Source organism: Hydra vulgaris, chromosome 01 (genome assembly GCF_038396675.1).
Source record: "Hydra vulgaris chromosome 01, alternate assembly HydraT2T_AEP".
In the NCBI taxonomy this organism is placed as follows: Eukaryota; Metazoa; Cnidaria; class Hydrozoa; order Anthoathecata; family Hydridae; genus Hydra; species Hydra vulgaris.
The window spans coordinates 22,379,442-22,385,972 of record NC_088920.1 but is presented as its reverse complement, the minus strand read 5'-3'; the positions used below and the strand labels follow the sequence as shown (position 1 = coordinate 22,385,972).

Sequence of the window (6,531 nt, the reverse complement as noted above, 5' to 3'; positions counted from 1 at the left end):
AAGTAAGATATCAACTTGTTGCAAATGATCGGAAATTATATAAACACTTTTACATTTTATCTTATTTTCTTCCGTATAATAAATAACAAAAGGATGCAATGTTGCTTGACTGTTGTTCGAAATGGAGACCTTTTACTGCTTGAATTAAAAAACTGCACTTTGTAATGTTATTTTTAGATGCTGCAAATATGCAGCTTGATTTTTGGTTATCTAATGATGGTTTCTTAATTTGTCTTTTTGTTGACAAACTTTTTCAATAAAATTTTCTACTGAAACTATATCATGTTTTTTGTTGGCTTTTTGCCACTGAATAAAGATGATTTCTTTCATGCTGTGATTATCAAACAAAGCATTAAGATCTTTTATTGTGTTGGTATCTGGACAGTTATCGCAACTGTGCAGCATGAAGTCTCGATTTGCTAAATCACATTCAACTAATATCAAAATATTTTTATCATATGAAATATCTGGTATTTTTAATGCTAGAAGTTTTGCATTCTGGTGGTACTCACCAACACATACTGAATAGAGACCTGAAGACACTTTATTCTAAGTTCACAAAACTTAGAAAACTTAGTCTTGATGTCAAAAGAAATCTTAATAACAATTTTATTTTGAAAATTTTAATAAATAAAGTTCTTTTATATAAATATTAGCCATAAATATAATTTTGATATAAAATATCAGCTATAAATATAATTTTGATTCATTTTATACTGAATTTGTTTAATAAAGTTTTTATACTCTAATCATTAAATATGCACTATTGCACTAATAAAAGTGTAGAAAATGTTTCAGTAAAAAAATTTGGGTTTTGTATTAAAAAGTACTCAAAAGATAACATTGAAAAAACTTTAGCAACACAATGACTACCCTAATATTTGCTAATAAAATTGCGACTTTTAGCTAGCGATCTTTTATTAAGATATTCATTAAAGCTATAAAATAATTGCATTTTTAACTTCGTTTTATTATGATTTATTTTGCGACAGTTTTATTGCATCATTTTTTGTTTGAAATCGATATTTTCTAATCATATCTATATACAACCAAAATAAAATTAGAAAATATTAGGTTTTCGTACACTCTCACTGTCTTAAAATCTCTAGTGAATCATTATATTCATATGGGTTCAAATTATTTCTTTGGAGTATTGGGTGTCGTATATATTTTTTTGCGTTGAGTTTCTGTACATAGAGTTTAGTTTTCATCGACATTGGAGATAGCATTTTCTTGTTTTAAAACGCTTCGAAAGAGTATAACGAAGAATTTCACAAATTAAAAATAATTCATTGTATCGTTTTGACATTGATAAGACGACTTGTTTTAGTGATGCCCTTAAAGTGGGAGATTTCTTTCACTCTTTGTTTATGCGATGAGGATGAAAGTATGTTTTTTGAGGACACCATGAACTCCAAAGGTGTACCAGTGAAAAGCACATGGTTGTTCATCTTTTTCAAGACATCTTTTAAATGCGAATTAATAAAATTTTTTAATAACAGTAAAATTCTCTTTTTAAAGGCTGTTATTGTTAGGTCGCATTACCTAAAGACAATTTTTCAAACAATTATTTTGATTTTTTATAAAAATTTTAAAAGTGTGTTATTTAAAACATTGTTTATAATATTGTTGTTATTTACAAAAATTGTTCCCAAGTTCAAAATATACTGCTATTATAAATATATATTTTTGCATAAGTGGAATTAGTTTAGTGATCATTTTGGTCAAAGAGATATGCATCAAAATTTTAACGCAGACTAGTTATAAAGTATCTATTCGTAAAAACTTTATTACATTTTGCGTACATTTAATAAACATGATTACCCTAAGGTTGATGAGATTTTTTTTGACATCAATATCACCCAGCTAATGAAAATAGTTACTCTATTTATGAAAATGTTAAAGATCGTAAAAAAAAATTTAAAAATTTGATAGTAAAATAAATTGTTTTTTTAAAATTGCACTAACTGGTTTTTTCGTAATCCTGATATCAGAGATACTTCATTTCACCAATTGCCCCAAGTTATTTGCTTATGACGTAAGTTTAAATAATTATCTTCTTATGGTATATTATATTATTATTTGTTTTAATTGCAATGATTTCTATATTATAGTCAAAAAACTTTCTTTGACATTACATGCAACTTTTTCTGCTAAGCTCAATGCCTAACACTGAAGAATTGAACTTTTATCGTTTCGCGGAGGGGAAGCTAATTTGAATTCCTCATCTGTGTGTCTCAGAAAAAATATCTTACAAAAATATGTACTTTGAATGAAATATTTTAAAAAGAATTATTATTTTATAGAAGAAATTTAAAAAAAAAATTAAAAAAAAAAAAAATTAAAAAAAAAACCCGGGTCAAACCGCACGCTTATCCATAAAAATTAAATAACTTTTTTCTTTTTCTTTTTTTTTCATTTTTTTATTAGATAGGTAATAAAAAAAAAGTAATTAAAAATATTAAATGTAAAGAAAAATTGTGCGGTTTAGCGACATTCTTATAAAACCGCACACTTGAGAAAATATTGAAATTTTTTAAATTTTAAATTTTTTTTTAATATTTTTTTTAACACAACTTATATTTAGAAAACTATATTTATATTTTTAAAATTTTTCAAAGTATGTAGTTGGAACTACATACAAAGAAGTATGTAGTTCCAACTACATACTTCTTTGGTAAACATGTTTCTTTGCACAACCGTTCCCGATACATTGAATTTTCGCATTGCTGAGTGTTACTGTACTCTACACTTTTTACATTTTGCAACTTTTAATCGTTTGGCTACTGGTACTTGTTCTTCATTATTGTTTCGCTGAGGTTACTCAGCTTTGTTGTGCTCAGGCATTTACTTAGCATAGTGAGTCTACGCTTTGGGCTAAGTTTAGCAACTTTATCGGCTTCCTTTGTTGGTTTTTCTTTAACTTTTTTTTGAGGTAATCGATCACATTTTCTTCGCTAATACATTTTCCGCCAAGTTTTGGTAATACTTTGGTAATACATTATCCGTTAAGTTTTGGCGGAAAATGTATTACCAAAGTAAATGTGATCGAGTTCCTAAATTGATTTCTTGCTTAAAAAAACTGCTTCAACTCAATCTCGATACTGTTTTTGCAACGCTAAACACATGCTTAATACCTATCAAAACTTGAAGCTGGTGTAGTTGAGAAAGCCCAGCTAACACATGCTTAATTGGCCCAACGTTGGGTTAACGTTGGATTGGATGACTAACGTTGGCCCAACGTAGTGCCAACGCAATGTAACTCGACGTATATTTTCATCACATTGGCTCTACGTTGGGCCAACTTACTTTGAAAAACCTACGCTTGCGGCTTATCGAGTTATTCACGCAAAGCATTTATATATAGCATTACAATCTCCATTTTAAAATAGTTTGCTTTTGGCATCGTTGTAAATTAATAGAAAAAGCAAAGTAATTTTTGAGTGTTCTGCAAAGATATTAGAGCGTTGCGTGCAATTGAATTGTGCAGCTACACTTACAAAGGATTCAATACAATATCTATAATATTATTAGTTTCGTCATAAATCTTAAATCTTAAACCAAGATTTCTGTTGTTTTTATCAAAAAATTTATTGTTAATTTTAGATAATATTATGATCTATTTAGACTAAGTTTTAGTATATTATATTTATATATATATATATATATATATATATATATATATATATATATATATATATATATATATACATATATATATATATATATATACATATATATATGTATATATATATATATGTATATATATATATATGTATATATATATATATATATATATATATATATATATATATATATATATATATATATACACATATATATATAGGACCTATACAATTATAAATGTATTCTATAAAATATATATATATATATATATATATATATATATATATATATATATATATATATATTATATATATATACCTATATTATAGGTATATATATAATATATATATATATATTTTATAGAATACATTTATAATTGTTGTAATATATATATATATATATATATATATATATATATATATATATATATATATATATATATATATATACACACACATAGGAATATATGTATATTATATAGTATATATTATTATGTAGGTATATTATATACTATAATATATATGTATATATATATATATATATATATATATATATATATATATATATATATATATATATATATATATATATATATATAGATATAGATATAATATATATATATATATATATATATATATATATAAATATATATATATATATTTATATAGAATATATTACTGTTACCCGCAGTATCAGGAATTTGCTAAATGCTAATATTTATATTTATTATTTGCTATTTATATTTTATATATAATATTATTTGCCAAATAATATTATATATATATAGCAAATAATATTATAACTATTAGCATTTAGCTAATTCCTGATACTGCGGGTAAAAGTAATATATACTATACACACTAAAAAATAAAGGTAGAAATTTTTTGTTAAGGTAGGATATGTGATATACCCTTAGTAAGGTATAATTTTCTACCTTATAAGGTTGAAAATTATACCTTTAAGTTAGAAAATTGTATGACAAATAATTGTTTTTAACAACTTTCTACCCTAAAAGGTAGAAAATTATACCTTACTAAGGGTATATCACATATCCTACCCTAAGGTAGAAATTTCTACCTTTTTCTTTTAGTGTGTATAGCTCTAGTTTATGTATTGAGCACTCTTTAAAATATACATAATTATACATGGTAATATAAAGATACTATCTTTAATATTTACATATATAGACTTGCGTATATATATATATATATATATATATATATATATATATATATATATATATATATATATATATGTATATATATATATATATATATATATATATATATATATATATATATATATATATATCGTTGCTGCAAAACAAGACTCATTCAAAGTTTTTAACATTTGTTATATTTACTTTTAGTTAGTAATGTGAGTGAACAACAGAATAGCAATTTGCCTATATGAAGAATGTCACCTGGTTTATCAACATTAATATGTCTCGACGTAAATAATGTATTTTTTGCTTTTAAATTTTAAATATTACATATTTTTTAGTAGTCATTATTACACTGTAGAGTATAAAAAAAGCCTCCAAAAAATACTAGATCCAGGCCTATAAAAGTATTAATCCACCGCTGCGCTCCATAGATGTTGCTGTGGTATTAACTGACAATATATTTTTGCCATTGCATACCATCTTTATAACATCTTTAGTTGGTTCTACTTGAAAGAGCTTCAGTGTACCTTTAATAAAATGTTTTATCTGATCTTATGGGTTTATTTTTGAACTTTTCAGATTATTTATCTTGTTTTGATTGATAGACAAGTTGTTGAAGAAACAGTGAGCAACATTTTCTGTTAATTGATGGCTACAGAAGTGGATCAACAAAGTAAACAGTGAAGGTCGAGGAGGACAAAGCAAAGGATGAAAAACATGAGTCTATTGTTTATGGTTAGTGATCAATAAATATTAAACATGATAATAGTTATGTTTTATAGGGTCATTCAGTTATAACATAAAACAATTTACTTATACACATGTAAGTTTTAACTTATACTTAAGTTATAACTGAATGTAACCCTATTTAAGGTTTTAACTTTTAGGAAACCCAAGTTGGCTTTACGAAAAATAGATAAAATTTGGTTTAAATGTAAATAGAATGTAATTGGTTTCATTTGTTGTCTTTTTAATGATTGCCCAAAAAATTACTTTTAAACTGTAGTTAATCTATTTTTTAGGGCTACTAAAGTTTTTGAAATGTTTTAACACAAAGTTATTTAATAATATTTAAATGTATTTTTTTTACGACAAGGTGCAAAAGATGTTTCAAAAGCGGAAGTAAACGATCAAATGAAGTCGTGGGTTCGTAAATTGTACGACCGAAAAAAGTCAGATGGTGCGAGGATTGATTATGCATGCCACTCGGAACTTTGGGACAAAGGCAGTGATGCAAATGGCGAAGATAATGTCTAGATTATTGTATAACAGTTTTAATATTATCTGATATACATTTCATTTTATTGAATATGTTTTGTTTTTCACCTTGAAAATAAATTTAGCTTGAATGAAATAACAAACACATTTCAGTTTGCATTTGATTAAAACAACTTAAATAGCTTTAATCATACGTCGATTGCAATAGCAATCTTTTTAATACATTAAAAATAAACATATTTAAGAAATTTTATGTTAACAATGACCTAGCTAACTGCGTGCTAGTTACAAGTAGCGTTTATAATTCACTGAACCTAATAAAATATATCGTCGGATAAATGCTGGCTAAACTGCATTGGGCCAATGTAATCGGGCCAATGTATCCCCGGCGGCCATCAAGGAATCGGTCTAACGCTGGATGCCAACGTTGGGCCAACGTTACAAGAAGCATTGGGCCAACGTTGGCCCAACGCTGGTGTGTTAGCTGGGAGATGGTAATCGTTGGAAAAAGTGCTGCGGCG

The 6,531-nt window shown here is 25.6% G+C and overlaps 1 long non-coding RNA gene across 1 annotated transcript; it reads left to right on the top strand.

The window, feature by feature from the left end:
• Positions 1-5,000: 5,000 nt before the first annotated feature.
• LOC136074831 (uncharacterized) lies at positions 5,001-6,099 on the top strand. Its single transcript, XR_010635482.1, has 3 exons — positions 5,001-5,079; positions 5,372-5,527; positions 5,889-6,099. It is a non-coding gene; the product is annotated as an uncharacterized LOC136074831 (long non-coding RNA).
• Positions 6,100-6,531: the final 432 nt, after the last annotated feature.